This window comes from Phocoena sinus, chromosome X (genome assembly GCF_008692025.1).
Source record: "Phocoena sinus isolate mPhoSin1 chromosome X, mPhoSin1.pri, whole genome shotgun sequence".
In the NCBI taxonomy this organism is placed as follows: Eukaryota; Metazoa; Chordata; class Mammalia; order Artiodactyla; family Phocoenidae; genus Phocoena; species Phocoena sinus.
Genome location: NC_045784.1, coordinates 20,727,534 through 20,743,461, shown reverse-complemented (window position 1 = coordinate 20,743,461; position 15,928 = coordinate 20,727,534). Strand labels below are relative to the sequence as shown.

Sequence of the window (15,928 nt, the reverse complement as noted above, 5' to 3'; positions counted from 1 at the left end):
CTGGCACCATGGGCGTTCCTCACTCCCCTCAGTTGAACTTGAATAGATAAAAAGCAGATTCTAAAATCGCCCCCCAAGAGGAGGAAATACGTATTTAGCAACTGTTTTTTCTGCCAACATTCCCCTCCATCTTCAGGATGGGCCTTTAGAGTCACAACAGGTCATGTCATGCTTCACCCAACGGCAGCAAATCCTCTCAGCCCAGCAACGGAATTGGGAATTTTCTCATGCCCCCAGATTCTCAAAAGTTCTGTAGGCTTCGGTGCGGGTCACTTCAGGGGACCGCTTCACTATCAGCCATTCACTCATCCAATCAATCCATCATTTATACACTGATTTATTCACTTATTCATTCGTTTGTTTAACAAATACTTATTTAGCACCAGCTATGTGGTAGACATAACCCCAAATGGATACATTTCCTAATAGTTTACACCCTAGTCATTTACAGATAATAGACGAATGAAATATGTAGTAGTTTTAGATAGTGATATATGCTAAGAAGAAAAAATAAAGCAGGGAAGGCGGGATGAACTGTTAGGGGATGGATATTAAAATTCTAGATAAGCTGGCCAAGGACCCAAAATCTGTATTAGTCGAGGTTCTTCAGAGAAAGAACCGACAGGATGGAGAGAGAAAGAATGAGAGAGAAAGAGAGTGTAAGGAATTTGACTCACATGATTATGGGGGCTGGCAAGTCTGAAATGTGCAGGGCAGGCCAGCAGGCTGGAGACGCAGGGAAGAGTTAATGTTGCAGTCTTGAGTCAGATTGCTTCCCGGGAAACTCAGTCTTTTTCACTTAAGGCCTTAATTGGTTAAATGAGGCCCACCTTGTTGGAGGAGGTCATGGAGAGAACGTGACCACCGGCTGAGCCACAGAGCTGGACCTGGGCAGTCAGAGTCTCCTCACCCCGTTCCTTGTCCTTGGAGTGTGCCTTCTGCCCACCGTTCTAATACTAGGAGCTGGTTTCAAGGCTGCAGCCTCTATGTCGACTTTTTTTTTTTTTTTTTTTTGCGGTACGCGGGCCTCTCACTGTTGTGGCCTCTCCTATTGTGGAGCACAGGCTCCGGACGCGCAGGCTCAGCGGCCATGGCTCAACGGCCACGCTCCGCGGCATGTGGGATCTTCCCAGACCGGGGCACGAACCCGTGTCCCCTGCATCGGCAGGCGGACTCTCAACCACTGCGCCACCAGGGAAGCCCTCTATGTCGACTTTTAAGATTCTGGTAGGCAGGTGCAGAGATCTGCTCATCTGGTGGCACCCAAGGCAAGCCTCGTGGATAAGTTCCCTTGCTCGTTAAACCTGCCACCTACTAATCTGGAGGGGCTGCCTCTTTCTTCAGTGTACAGGGGCTAGTTTGTGAACCAACACACCCACATTATGGGGGGTAACCTGCTTTGTTCAAAGTCTACTGAGAAGGGGGTTTGGGGGAAATTTTTTCAGAATGTGTGTGTGTGTGTGTGTGTGTGTGTGTGTGTGGGAGAGAGAGAGAGAGAGAGAGACATGCAAATAAATATCCAGGAAAGAGAAATCCAGGTAGAGTGAGAAGCAAGTTCAAAGGCCTTGAAGTGAAGTACGGCAGGCACGCTGCTGGAGTGAACAAGGGGAGGAGTAATGGAGAAGAGATCAGAATTCCAGGGGGCAGACCATGTAGGGCCCTAGTAGGTCTTCCTAAGGACTTGGGTGTTATTCTGAATAACATGCAGGGAGGGTTTCAACAAAGCAATGACCTGATCTGACTTGGGTTTTCACGATTACTGGCTGCTGTGTTGAGAATGCAGGTGGGCAAGGACGGAAGCTAGGAGGCCAGTTGCGAGGCTATTTCAATAATCCAGGTGAGAGATGCTGGGGGCTGGGATCAGCATGGTAGCAGTTAGAGGCAGGGACAAAGGTCAAGGAGAAGCAGCTGAATTCTGGATATAGTTTGAAGACGGAGCCAAGAAGATTTGCTGACAGACTGGATGTGGGTTGTGAGAAAAAGAAAGGAATCAAGGATGACGCTGAGGTTTTGGGCTATGAACTAGCAGAGCTGCCTCTGGGGCGGTGAAGTTTGCAGGATTATCTTGGAGTAAGGTCAGTGTATATCAAAGACTCTATTTGGGAGAGATAATGGGGGTGCCTAACACATATTGAAGTGGAGATATCATGTGGGTAGTTGGATATACAGGTCTGGAGTTTGGGAGTGAGGTCCAGGCTGGAGCTAGAAATTGGAGAGTTATCAGCATATAGATGGCATTTAAGGCCCTAAGACATTAAATGGGATCACTCAGAAAGTGAGAGTGGATACAAAAGAGGTCCAAGGATTGGATTGCTAGGCACTTCAGCACTTGGAAGTTGGGAAGATAAAGAGAAACCAGCAAACAGAATGAGAAAGAGTGATCAAAAAGACGAGACAATAAGTGTCCATCGACAGATGAATGGATAAAGATGTAGTATATATATACAATGGAATACTATTCAGCCATACAAAAGAACGAAATAACGCCATTTGCAGCAACATGGACGGACCTAGAGATTATCATACTAAGTGAAGTTAAGTCAGACAGAGAAAGACAAGTACCACATCATTTATATGTGGAATCTAAAATATGACACAAATGAACTTCTTTACAAAACAGAAATAGGCTCACAGATATAGAAAACAAACTTCTGGTTACCAAAGTGGGGGAGGGATAAATTAGGAGTTTGGGATTAGCAGGTACACTCTACTATGTATAAAATAGATAAACAACAAGGACCTACGATATAGCACAGGAGACTATATTCAATATCTTGTAATAAGCTATAATAAAAAAGAATCTGAAAAAGAATATATGTTACATATATAAAACCGAATCACTGCGCTGTACACCAGAAACTAACATAACATTGTAAATCAACTATACTTCAATAAAAAGTTGTTTGAAAAAAAAAAAAAGAAGATAAAGGGGTGAGTGGGGTATTGTGGGAGCCGAGGAAGAAAGGGTTTCGAGAAAGTGACCATATTGTCAAGTGCTGCTGCCAGGACTGAGAAGTGACCATTGGACTCACCCGAGTGGGGGTCATCTGTGACTAGGGCAGTTTTGGTAGAGAGATGGGGACACAACCTGACTGGGTGGGCTCATGGGAGAAAAGTAGCAGAGAAATCGGAGACAGTGAACAGAAGCAACTCCATTATTTAATACAGAAGAAATAACAGTACATGTGTATGCTGGTGAGAACAGTCCAGTAAATAGGGATAAATTGGGTGATGCAGTAGAGAGAGGAGGACGGCAGCAGCCATGACCTTGAGAGGGAATGGAATCTAGTGCACAGGTGGAGGGACTGCTGTTGGCCGGGAGCATCAACAAGTCATCTATCTTACCGAGGAGGAAGCAGAGTAAATGGGGCCAGACGCAGGGGGCTGGGTAGCTATGGTGCTGGGAACTCGTGGAAGTTCTAATTCTTTCCATGTTCTTAGTGAAGTAGGAAGCAAGGTCAAGCTCAGCTGAGAGAGTGAAACTAGGGGGAGGAGAGGTTGAAAATTTGAGGAGTTCTTCAAAACTACAGTGCTGAATTTTGCTTATGAGTTGGGGGACAAGTTCTTTATTCGGTAGTTAGAGCACAAGACACACAAAGCCTGCAATGAGCTAACCCAAAGCTTAGGTTCTTGGTAAGATTAGTGTTCTCAGAAGTCGGGGAAGAGGAGGGTGCAAAAGATCCCGAGATGCCTGCTGCAGGACAGGAGGTACCCCATCCTGTTCACCGGGTAGCAACTGAGGCTACTAGTAATTTGCTGCGTTGGCTGGTGTTGGACCCCAGTGTGAGGTCTGTCGTTGCCTCCAGAAAGCAAGAGACGAAGAGCCCTCCCTCCACCTTGCCCATTTGCTCCCTTCAAATGGAAGATGGGATGGAGAGGGTCAAGCAGGGCCCCCCCCACACCTCTGAGTGGCCACCCTACTCCTCTGTTGACATGGGGTGACCGTGGCAGTGAGGTGAGCCAGGGGACTGCTATGAGGAAAGAGGGAAGAAGCCCGTTCTAACTGTTCTACACTCCAAAGAGCTCCACGTGAAGGCAGCGTTTGTCAACCATGGTCCCCAGACCAGCAGCATCAGTTTCACCTGGGAAACTGTTAGAAATCAAATTCTTAGGCCACGTCTGAGACCTCTACATCAGAGCCTGCGAGGGAAGGGGCCAGCAAGCTGTGTTTTAACCAGGTCATTCTCATGCCAACGGAAGTTTGAGAAACGCTGCTTACAGGCAGCCTGGAAAAGTTTCTATCTGCTCTTATCCAGTAGTGCCACCTATTGGGCAAGCTCTTCAGATGCTGAGAGCTTAATACAAACACTGGGGAATTTCCTTTTATTTTTCTGTACTTAACTTTACAAACCCAAAACAAAAGGCAACCTTCTTAGGACCCTTCACATTATGCAAACACTAATTTTACATGGCTGTAACGAATATATCGAGACGCCTATATCTTGGTTTTTCCATAAAACATTTTGTACCCACTTTCTACGTATTAGTCCAATAGAACTTATAAAGTCATTATTATTGTAAAATTCCATTATAACAAAACTACATAGTCACGGTGACTACATTTTTCAAAGTAAACTGGACACAGGGTCTGACAGAGTATAAACAAACAGATGGAGACAACGTGGACTAATATTTGGAATTAATACCATCCCAGGAAATCAAAGAAGTTTGTTATCATATCACAAATTAGTCCATTGTTCCATGGTTTTAGATGCTTGAGCCATTTCCAGTTTTCAGTAGTTATAAATAATAAAGCCGTAAGTACCTTTGTACAATAAACTGGGGTTTTTAAAGTTATTTCTTTGGGATTAAAAGAAATCTCTAAAGTAAAATTTCCAGCCCAAATGTCTGATAATATCACAGCATTATTTAAAGTTAACAAAAAAACTAGAAATAGTCCAAATGTGTTAACAAAAGAATCGGTAACTTATGGTAGAGTCATCACGTACTATTCTACAGCCATCATCAATCATGTTTACAACAAGCTTAAAACAACAAATTATCAGGGGATTTTGTCAAGGTTGTGGCTTCCCAGCATCTTTGGAACACCTTTCCTGTGTTGGTCCTGCCTCCATTGTAGAAGCCAGAAAACTGGCTTCGTCAGCTTCTCTTGCAGACAGATTTACACGTGACCTAGGATTCTTCCATCAGACATACCAAGGTAAGACTTTGATTCAAAAGTGAACAACATGAAGAAGCAGGAAACATATGGAATCCACTTTCTGGTGAGGGTGGCACTGTCTTCCAGCATTCAGAGGTCCTGGTATCCGGTCCTCAGCATCATGGATGCAAACTCTGGGTCCATGTCCAGGGGTCTTCACCTGGTGGTGTGGTTTGACCATTACTGCTGGCTGAATAACCTTTAAGCCCATCTCTCTGGCCCTGTCAGAGATCTGTGAACTATCTAAGTTTCTTTAGTAAATTCCCTTTCTGCTTGTGTGCTTGTTCCAGTCCTTTTGCAGTAGAACAAAACATCTTAAAACTTAGTGGATTCCATGGCTTAAAGTAGGGTTTCTCAACCTCAGCACAGTTGACATTTGGGCCACATAATTCTTTGGGAAGGGGCCTGTCCTGTGTCCTGTAGGATGTTTAGCAGCATCTGGTCTCTACCCACTAGATGCCAGGAACAGCCCCCGCCCCTAGTTGTGACAACCAAAAATAATGTCTCCAGACATTGCCAAATGTCCCTTGGGGGCAAAACCTTCCCCAGTTGAGAACAGCAATCAAATACTGGAGAATATCTTGACTGGGAGGTTCTGGCTTGGGGTGTCTCATGCGGTTGCAGCCAAATGGTGGTTAGAGCTGGGGGCTGGCTGGGGATCTTTCTCATGTAGTCTCAGGACCTCTCCACATGGTCTCTTTGTATGGACTAGTTTGGGCTTCTTCACAACATGGTGACCTCAGGTTAGTTGAACTGCTTATGTGGAAGCTCAGGGCTCCAAGAGGGTGTCCCAAAAGAACCGGGCACAGGCACACCTAGAGATACTCGGGGTTCCGTTCCAGACCACCACAATAAAGCAAAGATCACAATAAAGCAAAGAGCACAATAAAGCGAGTCACACAAATTTTTTGATTTCCCAGGGCACATGGAAGTTAGGTTTACACTATAGTGTAGTCTATTAAGTGCGCAATACCATTATGTCTAAAAAACAATGTGCATACCTTAATTTAAAAATACTTTAGGGGGCTTCCCTGGTGGCTCAGTGGTTGAGGGTCCGCCTGCCGATGCAGGGGACACGGGTTCGTGCCCCGGTCCGGGAAGATCCCACATGCCGTGGAAAGGCTGGGCCCGTGGGCCATGGCCGCTGAGCCTGCGCATCTGGAGCCTGTGCTCCGCAACGCGAGAGGCCACAACAGTGAGAGGCCCGAGTACCACCAGAAAAAAAAAACAAAAAAACACTTTAAGGCTTCCCTGATAGCGCAGTGGTTAAGAATCCGCCTGCCAATGCAGGAGACATGGGTTTGAGCCCTGGTCCAGGAAGATCCCACATGCCGCAGAGCAACTAAGCCCGTGCGCCACAACTACTGAGCCCGCGTGCCACAACTACTGAGCCCACGTGCCACAACTACTGAAGCCTGTGCGCCTAGAGCCCGTGCTCCACAACGAGAAGCCACCACAATGAGAAGCCCGTGCACTGCAACAAAGAGTAGCCCCCGCTCGCCGCAACTAGAGAAAGCCTGCGCGCAGCAATGAAGACCCAACGCAGCCAATAAATTAAGTAATTAATTTTTAAAAATACTTTATTGATAAAAAATGCTAACCATCATCTGACCATGCGGAGTTGCCACAAACCTTCCATTTGTTAAAAAAAAATTATTTTCCGAAGTGCAATAAAAAGAGGTACACCCGTAATGCCTTTATGAACTACCCTCAGAAGTTACATGTTACCATTTCCACCATAGTCACAGGATTCAAGAGGAGAGTACATGGACTCTGCCTCTGATGGGAAGAGTGTCACGGTGCCATTGTAAGATCACGTGGGATGGGAGTTGTGGAAACTTTGGAAAATCTTATCTGTCACAGTGCTCGACATCATTACTCACCAGAGAAATGCAAATTAGAAGCACAATGAGACACCACAGCACACCCACCAGGATGGCTAAAAAGAAAAAGACTCACAATGCCAGGTACTGGGAAGGTTGTGGGGGAACCAGAACTCTCATACGTTGCCGATGGGCATGTAAACTGGCACAACGAACTCTGAAAACAACTGCTTGCATTGACTAAAGCTAAACGTATGCCCAGTCTATGACCCAATAATCTCTTTCCTGGGTTTGTAACCCAAAGGAAATAAATGCATGTGTTCACCAAAGACACAAAGGAGAATATTCATAGAAGCTTTATTCAGCAGAATTAGAAACGGGAGAAAGACCAAATGTCTAGCAATAGGAGGATGGATAAATAAGTTGTGATCTCTTCATTCAACAGAACGTTACAATGCAATGTAAAAGGACTAACAACTTTATATACAACAATATATGAATATGAATTTCATAGGCATTATGCTCAGTGACGGAGGTCAGACGTGTACACATGGTGTAATTCCATTTCTGTAATATTCAAAGACAGGAAAAACTAATCAGTGGTAATGGAAACAGGAAATGGCTACCTCTGGTGGGAGGATGGTATGAATACTCACTGGGAAGAGACACAAAGAACTTATGGAAGGCCGGGGATAATCTATATTTTGGTCTGGGTGGTGGTTATACAAGTGTATACCTATGTAAAAATTAATCAAGGTATAGAGTATATTAGTGCCCTTTAATAATTTATTTCAGTTCCCAACAAAAAAGTAGAAATAAAAGCCCTTTTCTGTTTAAAGTAGCTCTTGGATTCTGTCAGTTACAACTAAGACCCTCCTCACCTAAGAAGGATGGTGGCCCTCACCACTGGAAGGCCAGGGTCGCGCTACAGCCACCATGCTCCTGTGTGGCCAGCCCCTCTGCAAATTAGGCCCACTGCAAAACTATCTCCACTCAGGACGCACCCAGGAGAATTTTCCTATAGGACAGAATGCCACAACCAAGCATGGTAACCCTAAAATATTAAAAGCTGACGCACCAAAAACTGTAGCTGTTGATCATACCAGTGAAGAGCTGCTTGCACACAGCTGAAGGATAAATTAGGAAGCTGAAAGGTCACATTGAGAAATTTTCCCAGAACACAGCACAAAGAGATAAAGGGATGAAAAGAATGAAGAGGACTGTAAAGACAGATGGACGAGACATTCAGTAGCTAACAAGAGTTCTCTAAAAGTTATTTCCAAAAGGAGATAATCGAAGCAACATCCAAAAGATAAAAGTCAAGAAATTCCCAAGATTGAACCCAAACACAAGTCAGATTGAGACATACCTCTGAGTGCAATCAGTAATAACGATAAAAAGCACATCTAGGGCTTCCCTGGTGGTGCGATGGTTGGGAGTCCGCCTGCCGACGCAGCGGACACAGGTTTGTGCCCCGGTCCGGGAAGATCCCACACGCCGCGGAGCGGCTGGGCCCGTGAGCCATGGCCGCTGAGCCTGCGCGTCCGGAGCCTGTGCTTCGCAGCGCGAGAGCCTACAGCGGTGAGAGGCCCGCGTATCGCAAAAAAAAAAAAAAGCACATCTAGATACTGTAGCAAATTTTCAGAACTAGAAGGATGAAGAGTTCCCTAAAAGCTACCAGAACAAAAAGATCTGAAAAAAATGAGAATGCGGTCGATGTGAGATTTCCTGTCAGCAAAACAGATGCAAAAATATTGTTAATCGCTGAAGTCAAGAGATAAATACATGGGAGTTGACTACATTATTCCCTCGACTTTTCTGTAAAATTACTTTTTATGATAAAAATGTTTCTTCTCTGTTTTTCTTTTCTTTATGGATGCAAGAAGACAATAGAGTAATACCGGCAAAGTGCCGAGGGAAAATATCTTTGAACCTTGAATTCTATATCTATTCATTTTGTCAAAGAATGAAGGCAAAATAAAGACCATTTTCAGATTACAAGGACTCAAAACTGCTGTCATACCAGAAGCTCCAAGAGAACTTCACCAAGGAGAAAAATGAAACTAAAAGAAGTGATGGGGGAATTCCCTGGTGGTCCAGTGGTTAGGACTCTGTGCTTTCACTGCCGAGGGCCCGGGTTCAATCCCTGGTCAGGGAACTAAGATCCCGCAAGCTGCGTGGTGCCGCCAAAAAAAAAAAAAGTGATAGGATACAAGAAGCAGTGGAGAGCAAAGAAATAAGGAAAATATGTGCTCAATTTAAGCTATTATTGCTTATAAAAATTATGTCCCTTAACAGCAAACTGTAACGAAAATTCAAGATATATCAACATGGAATTGGTGGGACAGGAAGAAAGAGGTGAAATTTAGGGAAATAGAAGCTTCTAAGGGTCTCATTTTGTCCAGGTTGGTTATACAGAAACTAACTGACCCTTAGAGGAGCGCTCCTCGAACTTGAATGTGTATATGACTCATCCGGGCATTTTGTTAAAGAGCCATTTCTGATTCAGCAGGTCTCAGGTGGGCCTGAGATTCTGCACTTAAAATACACTCCACAGAAAAGAGAAGCCCCTACACTGTTGGTGGGAATGTAAGTTGGTACAGCCACTGTGGAAAACAGTGTGGAGTTTCCTCAGAAAACTAAAAATAGAACTACAATATCATCTAGCAATCCCACTCCTGCACATATATCCAGACAAAACTATAATTCAAAAAGATACATGCACCCCTATGTTCACAGCGTCACTATTTGCAACAGCCAAGACATGGAAACAACCTAAATGTCCACTGACAGATGAATGGATAAAGAAGATGTGGTACACATATGCAATGGAGTACTACTCAGCCATAAAAAAGAAAGAAAGAATGCCATCTGCAGCAACATGGATGGACCTAGAGATTATCATACTAAGTGAAGTCAGACAGAGAAAGACAAATATAATATGATATCACTTATATGTGGAATCTAAAATATGATACAAATGAACCTAACTATGAAATAGAATCACTGACATAGAGAATAGACTGATGGTGGCCAAGGGGGAGGTGGGTGGGAGAGGGATGGATTGGGGATTTGGGATTAGAAGATGCAAACTGGTATATATAGAATGGATAAATGACAAGGTCCTCCTGTATAGCACAGAGAACTATATTCAATATCCTTTGATAAACTATAATGGAAAAGAATAGGAAAAATAATGTATATATATGTATAACTGAATCACTTTGCTGTACAGCAGTAATTAACACAAAAGTGTAATTGAACTACACTTCAATTTAAAAAAAACAGAAAAATAAAATACACTCCACAGACTCTAAAAAATACAACAACCTAGTGACTATAACATAAAAGAAGCAGACTCACAGATATAGAGAACAAACTAGTGGTTACCAGTGGGGCAGGGGGAGGGGCAATATGGGGTGGGGGAGTGAGAGGTACAAACTATTGGGTATAAAATAGGCTAAAGGATGTATTGTACAACACGGGGAATATAGCCAATATTCTGGAATAACTGTAAATGGAAAGTAACCTTTAAAATTTTATAAAAATAAAATAAAATAGTGAAATGAAATTAAATTAAATTTAAAAACACACTCCACAGAAGGCACTTTGAGCAGCAAGGCTTTAAACTACATCGTGGTTAAAAACTGTGTTGACTCAGGGTGAATGTATGCTAAACTTCCCTCACTCGGTTTCAAAAATGTAAAAATGATAGATACAGTGTTTAAAAAAACACTCAGGGACATGATTTTTTAAATCGTGGACCGGAAGGGAAGAGGAAACCCACAGCAGGAAGGACAAGTTTAACAATGTGGGCCCATAGAGTCCCGGAAGAACCTGACCCAGATAGTAAAGTCTGGAATTTCTTTTTTTGCTTTATTTTATTCTATTTTTAAATTTTCATTTTTCAGTTTTATTGAGATATAATTAACATACAGCACTGTATAAGTTTAAGGTGTACAGCATAATGGCTTGACCTACATAATTGTGAAATGATTACAATAAGTTAACATCCATCAGCTCATATAGATACAAAAAGAGAAGAAAAATGTGTTTTTCCTTGTCATGAGAACTTTAGGACCTACTCTCTTATCAACATTCAAATATACCACACAGCAGTGTTAACTACGGTCATGATGGTGTACATTACCTCCCTGGTACTTATTTATCTTATAACTGTAAGTTGGTACCTTTTGACCACAAGTCTGGAATTTCAAATCCAACCAAGGAGTAAGGAACACCCACACACCCCCATTCCCAGTGGGGACACTGCTCATGGTCCCCCGGCTATATGTGAAGGTGAACAAGGCCCACCTATCCACTGGAAACAAACTGCCCCTGATAGAGCAAGAAAGCAGAGAGACTGCACAGTCAGCCACCAGGTATGCATTTGGTGTGAGCTCCTGCTTTGGAAGCGTGATGGGTCCACAGAGCAAAAGCCCTGAGCCACCGACTTTGGGCCTCAAGACGTTGGGCTGAAGCCCATCATAAAACCACTTTCCAGGGACAGCGAATGGGAGAGAAAAAAGCCTCCATGAAGATGAGCGTTCCAAAAAAACCTACAAAGGCCACAATGAAACCCAACACCCGCAAAAGGAAGCCAACATCTAAGAGGAGTCATATAAAAGAAAGTCGAAATAATAGAACAATTTGGAAAGGATTTTAAAATAAGTGTATTTAAAATCAACAAACAAAAGCATGTGCTACGAATCAAGAACAGATGGGATTCTTGATAAAAAACAACACACAGGCAGTGCGCTGGGCACTCCCGCGGCTCCGTCTCCTGCTACAGCGGTGTTTGGACAGAACAGACCCAGGGGCGCCCCTCGCTCCCGCCTCTGACCACCTCCAACCTGTGTTCCACTCGCAACCTTCGGAACCAGCCGCTCAGCTGTCCTCGGCCACCGGGACCGCCAACACCATATTTTGAGCTTAACTCCGTATTACCGATCCACCACGAGCTCCCAGATTCGTCAGAATGATTCCGCCGAGGTGGAGGCTGCCATCAACGGCCTGGTCAACATGCATCTGCCGGCCTCCCGCACCTACCTCTCTCTGGGCTCCTATTTCCACCACCACGATGCGGCTCTGGAGGGCCTGGGCCACTTTTTCCGCGAAGTGCCCGAGGGGAAGCGTGAGGACGCCCAGCGCCTCTTGAAAATGCAAAAGCAGCGCGGCAGCCGCGCCCTCTTCCAGGACGTGCAGAAGCGTCTCAGAATGAGTGGGGTGAAACCCAGGACGCTGTGGAAGCCGTCGTGCTCGCGGAGGAGAACCTGAACCAGGCCCTTGTGGACCTGCACGCCCTGGGCTCTGCCCGCGCAGACCCCCGCCTCTGTGACTTCCGGGAGAGCCGCCTCCTAGATGAGCAGGTGAAACTCATCCAGAAGGTGGGAACTCATCCCACCTGACCAACCTCCGCAGGCCGGCTGGTCCCCAGCGGGGGCTGGGCGAGTCCCTCGTCGAAAGGCTCGCCCTCCAGCACGAGTAGGAGCTTCCGGAGCCCAGCGGGCTTTGAGGAGCCCCTGTGGTGTCAGGGCTTTGGCCTGAAGTTGCACTCTGCAGCCGCTAGGCAGCTTTTTTTTAATAATAAATTTATTTATTTTATTTATTTATTTTGGCTGCATTGGGTCTTCGTTGCTGCGTGCGGGCTTTCTCTAGTTGCGGCGAGCGGGGGGGGGGGCTACTCTTCGTTGCGGTGGCTTCTCTTGTTGCGGAGCACGGGCTCTAGGCGTGCAGGCTTCAGTAGTTGTGGCATGTGGGCTCAGTAGTTGTGGCACGTGGGCTCTAGAGCGCAGGCTCAGTAGTGTGGCACGTGGGCTTCAGTAGTTGTGGCTTGCGGGCTCTAGAGCGCAGGCTCAGTAGTTGTGGCACACGGGCTTAGTTGCTCCGCCACATGTGGGATCTTCCCAGACTAAGGCTCGAACCCGTGTCCCCTGCATTGGCAGGCGGATTCTTAACCACTGCGCCACCAGGGAAGTCCCACTAGGCAGCTTTTAACCACCCTGGAGCCCTCTCCCAAGCCTTGGACCAAATGGAAACAACAAAGCTTTTTGCAGCAAAAATAAATAAATAAATACATATTAAAAAATAAAAACAACACACAAATAATTTTTAGATGGCATATTAGTCAAGGTCCAGTCAGGAAAAGAAAAATCCCTCAACAGAGGGAACTTTATACAAGGAATTTATGACACAGGTGATGGTGGAACGGAGAAGCCAAGGAGGGATGGTGAGGCATCCCAGAGATTAAAAACACCAGGAAGGGGCTTCCCTGGTGGTGCAGTGGTTGGGAGTCTGCCTGCTGATGCAGGGGACACGGGTCGTGCCCCGGTCCGGGAAGATGCCACATGCCGCGGAGCAGCTGGGCCCGTGAACCATGGCCGCTGAGCCTGCGCGTCCGGAGCCTGTGCTCCGCAACGGAAGAGGCCACAACAGTAAGAGGCCCAAGTACCGCAAACAAACAAACAAACAAACAAAAAAACAGCAGGAAGCTGCTACAGCCCGTATGATTGAAGGGACAACAGAAGGAGGTTGTGTTGGCAGAACCCAGCATTTACAGCCCGCTGATGGGAACTAGAAACACAGCAGGTGCTGCGGCCCTGAAAGGTGAGGCTCTCTGGCGGGAGATGGAGGCAAAGAGGAGACACAGTCACTTCCAGAGACGTTACCCAAAGCCCAGACAGAGGGAGAGAAATACGCAAACTTACATAGAAGGGATCATGGGATATGAAGGTCCTTGCAATACGGAGGGAACAGAGCATCAGGGAACAGGATGGGGAATGAATCTGAGAACAAACCGACGAATGCCCAACATGCTGAGATAAACAAAATAATGGGTGGAAAAAGTGAATTTGTGACTTAGAGGACACCAGAGGCTGCACAGTGATAAAAAGATTTAAAATATGAGGACGTAATTAAGAGCTAAGAGAGTAGGTTGAGAGGCACCAGGACTTATTTAATGAAAGTTCCAGAGAGTAAAACTAGAAAAAATCAGGAAGGGGCAATATTTAAGGAGATAATGTCTGAGAATTTTAGAGAACTGAAGAAAGACAGAGTCCCTAGATTGAAAAAGTTATTTCTAGGAAAGATGGGCTGTATTATTTGTACCAATCAACTAAAAATATGAATAACTAACAACTGAACACATGAATAGATTTTTTAAAATATGGATAACTAACAAACAACTAAACACATGAATAGATTTTTTTAAACCTTAAGAGCATTTAAAAGCTAATGAAAAAGCAAGGAAATACCAGGCCAAAAACCAAGAGAAAGCAGGAGTCTATAGAAAGAAACAGAGTTTCAAAGCCCAGGATCGCTTTTACCCCCCAGGGATTTGCTAATAAGGAACACTTGTGCTTCAGTTTTATCAGCTTAATGGGGAAATTTGGACGCAAAACAGCCCAAGGTAGAGAAAGTAATAGGAGGCCTTTCCTATGTTAAGCTGGGACCCCACTGGCTTGGTGATATTTAGAGCAGGAAAAAAATTCCTTCCCTGTGAAGTTGTGACCATGAACTTAAAGCTTAGGTTCACAGTGCCTGAGTAGTTCTGGGAAATTAGAGCTGTGTACCTGATTTAAAGTGGTTCCAGATTGGGACTACCCCATGAAGAAAAAGCAAATGGAGAACTTTTTTTTGGAGAAAAGCAGCTTCATTCTAGGCTTCAGTGAATCTTCAAAATAAAATTTCAAGTACAGTAATCAGTATAAAGTAAAACTAACCAAACATATAAGAGAACAAGTCACCATGAGTGGGAACCAGTTGAAACAACAGACTGCAGAATCAGACTTACCAAAACTTCAGAGATTAATTGAAAAAAAATGCTTACATTATTTAAAGAAATAAAATACATTATTGAAAATATCTGCAAAAAAACAAAAAACGGGCGCATGAAAAATACAAGATGAGCCTAGAGCATCTTGAAGTGCCAGAAAGTAAGGAAGTGCTCAAAAAAAAGGGGGGGGGGGATGGGAGTATGTCAGCGGAATACAGGAGAACACCTGAATGAGCTACCAATTGTCAAAGCTGGAACAATTTGGGCAAGAGAAACAAAACAAATCATGTAATACTGAACTACAACCTAAAGTTATATTTATAAAATAAATATCCATGAGTCCATACTGATATAAACAACTGAAAAAAAGTTGATGGGGGAGAATAGACAAATCTCCTATACTGAAGAATTACAAATAATTTATGTAGATACTCCCCCTCAAGGAGGTGATGCTTAACTCCTCACCCCTTAAGTGTGGGCTGTGCTTAGTTTTGCTTCTAAAGAGTACTGTATCAAAAGGGGGGAAAGTAACTTTATAGTGGAGAAACCTAGCAAGCACTACGTCAACCAGGTGATCAAGGTCAACATTGCCAGTGAAATTGCAGAAAGATACATTTCCTACAGAGGAGAAACAGACTGACAGTGGACTTTTCAACAAAAATAGCAGAGGCCTAAAGAAAATAGGAAGTTAATTTCTGTGAGCTGAAAGAGAATAACAGCCAACCTAACAAGCTATACTCAGTGAAAGTATCCTTCAAGAATAAATATGAAATGTATTTACAATAGCCAAGACATGGAAGCAGCCTAAATGTCCATCAACAGATGAAGGAATAAAGAAGATGTGGTACCTATATATACAGTGGAATATTACCCAGCCATAAAAAGAATGGAATAATGCCATTTGCAGCAACACGGATGGACCTAGAGATTATCATACTAAGACAAAGACAAATATGATATCACTTATATGTGGAGTCTAAAATATGATACAAATGAGCTTATTTACAAAACAGAAACAAACTCACAGACATAGAAAACAAATTTATAGTTACCAAAGGGGAAAGTGGGGGAGGGATAAATTAGGAGTTTGGGATTAGCAAATACAAACTACTTCGTATAAAATAGATAAACAATAAGGTCCTAGTGTATAACACAGGGAACTATATTCAA

General features: G+C 44.2%; 1 pseudogene; it reads left to right on the top strand.

The window, feature by feature from the left end:
- Positions 1-3,687: 3,687 nt before the first annotated feature.
- Positions 3,688-15,398, top strand: LOC116747814 (annotated as a pseudogene).
- The last annotated feature ends 530 nt before the right edge of the window (positions 15,399-15,928 follow it).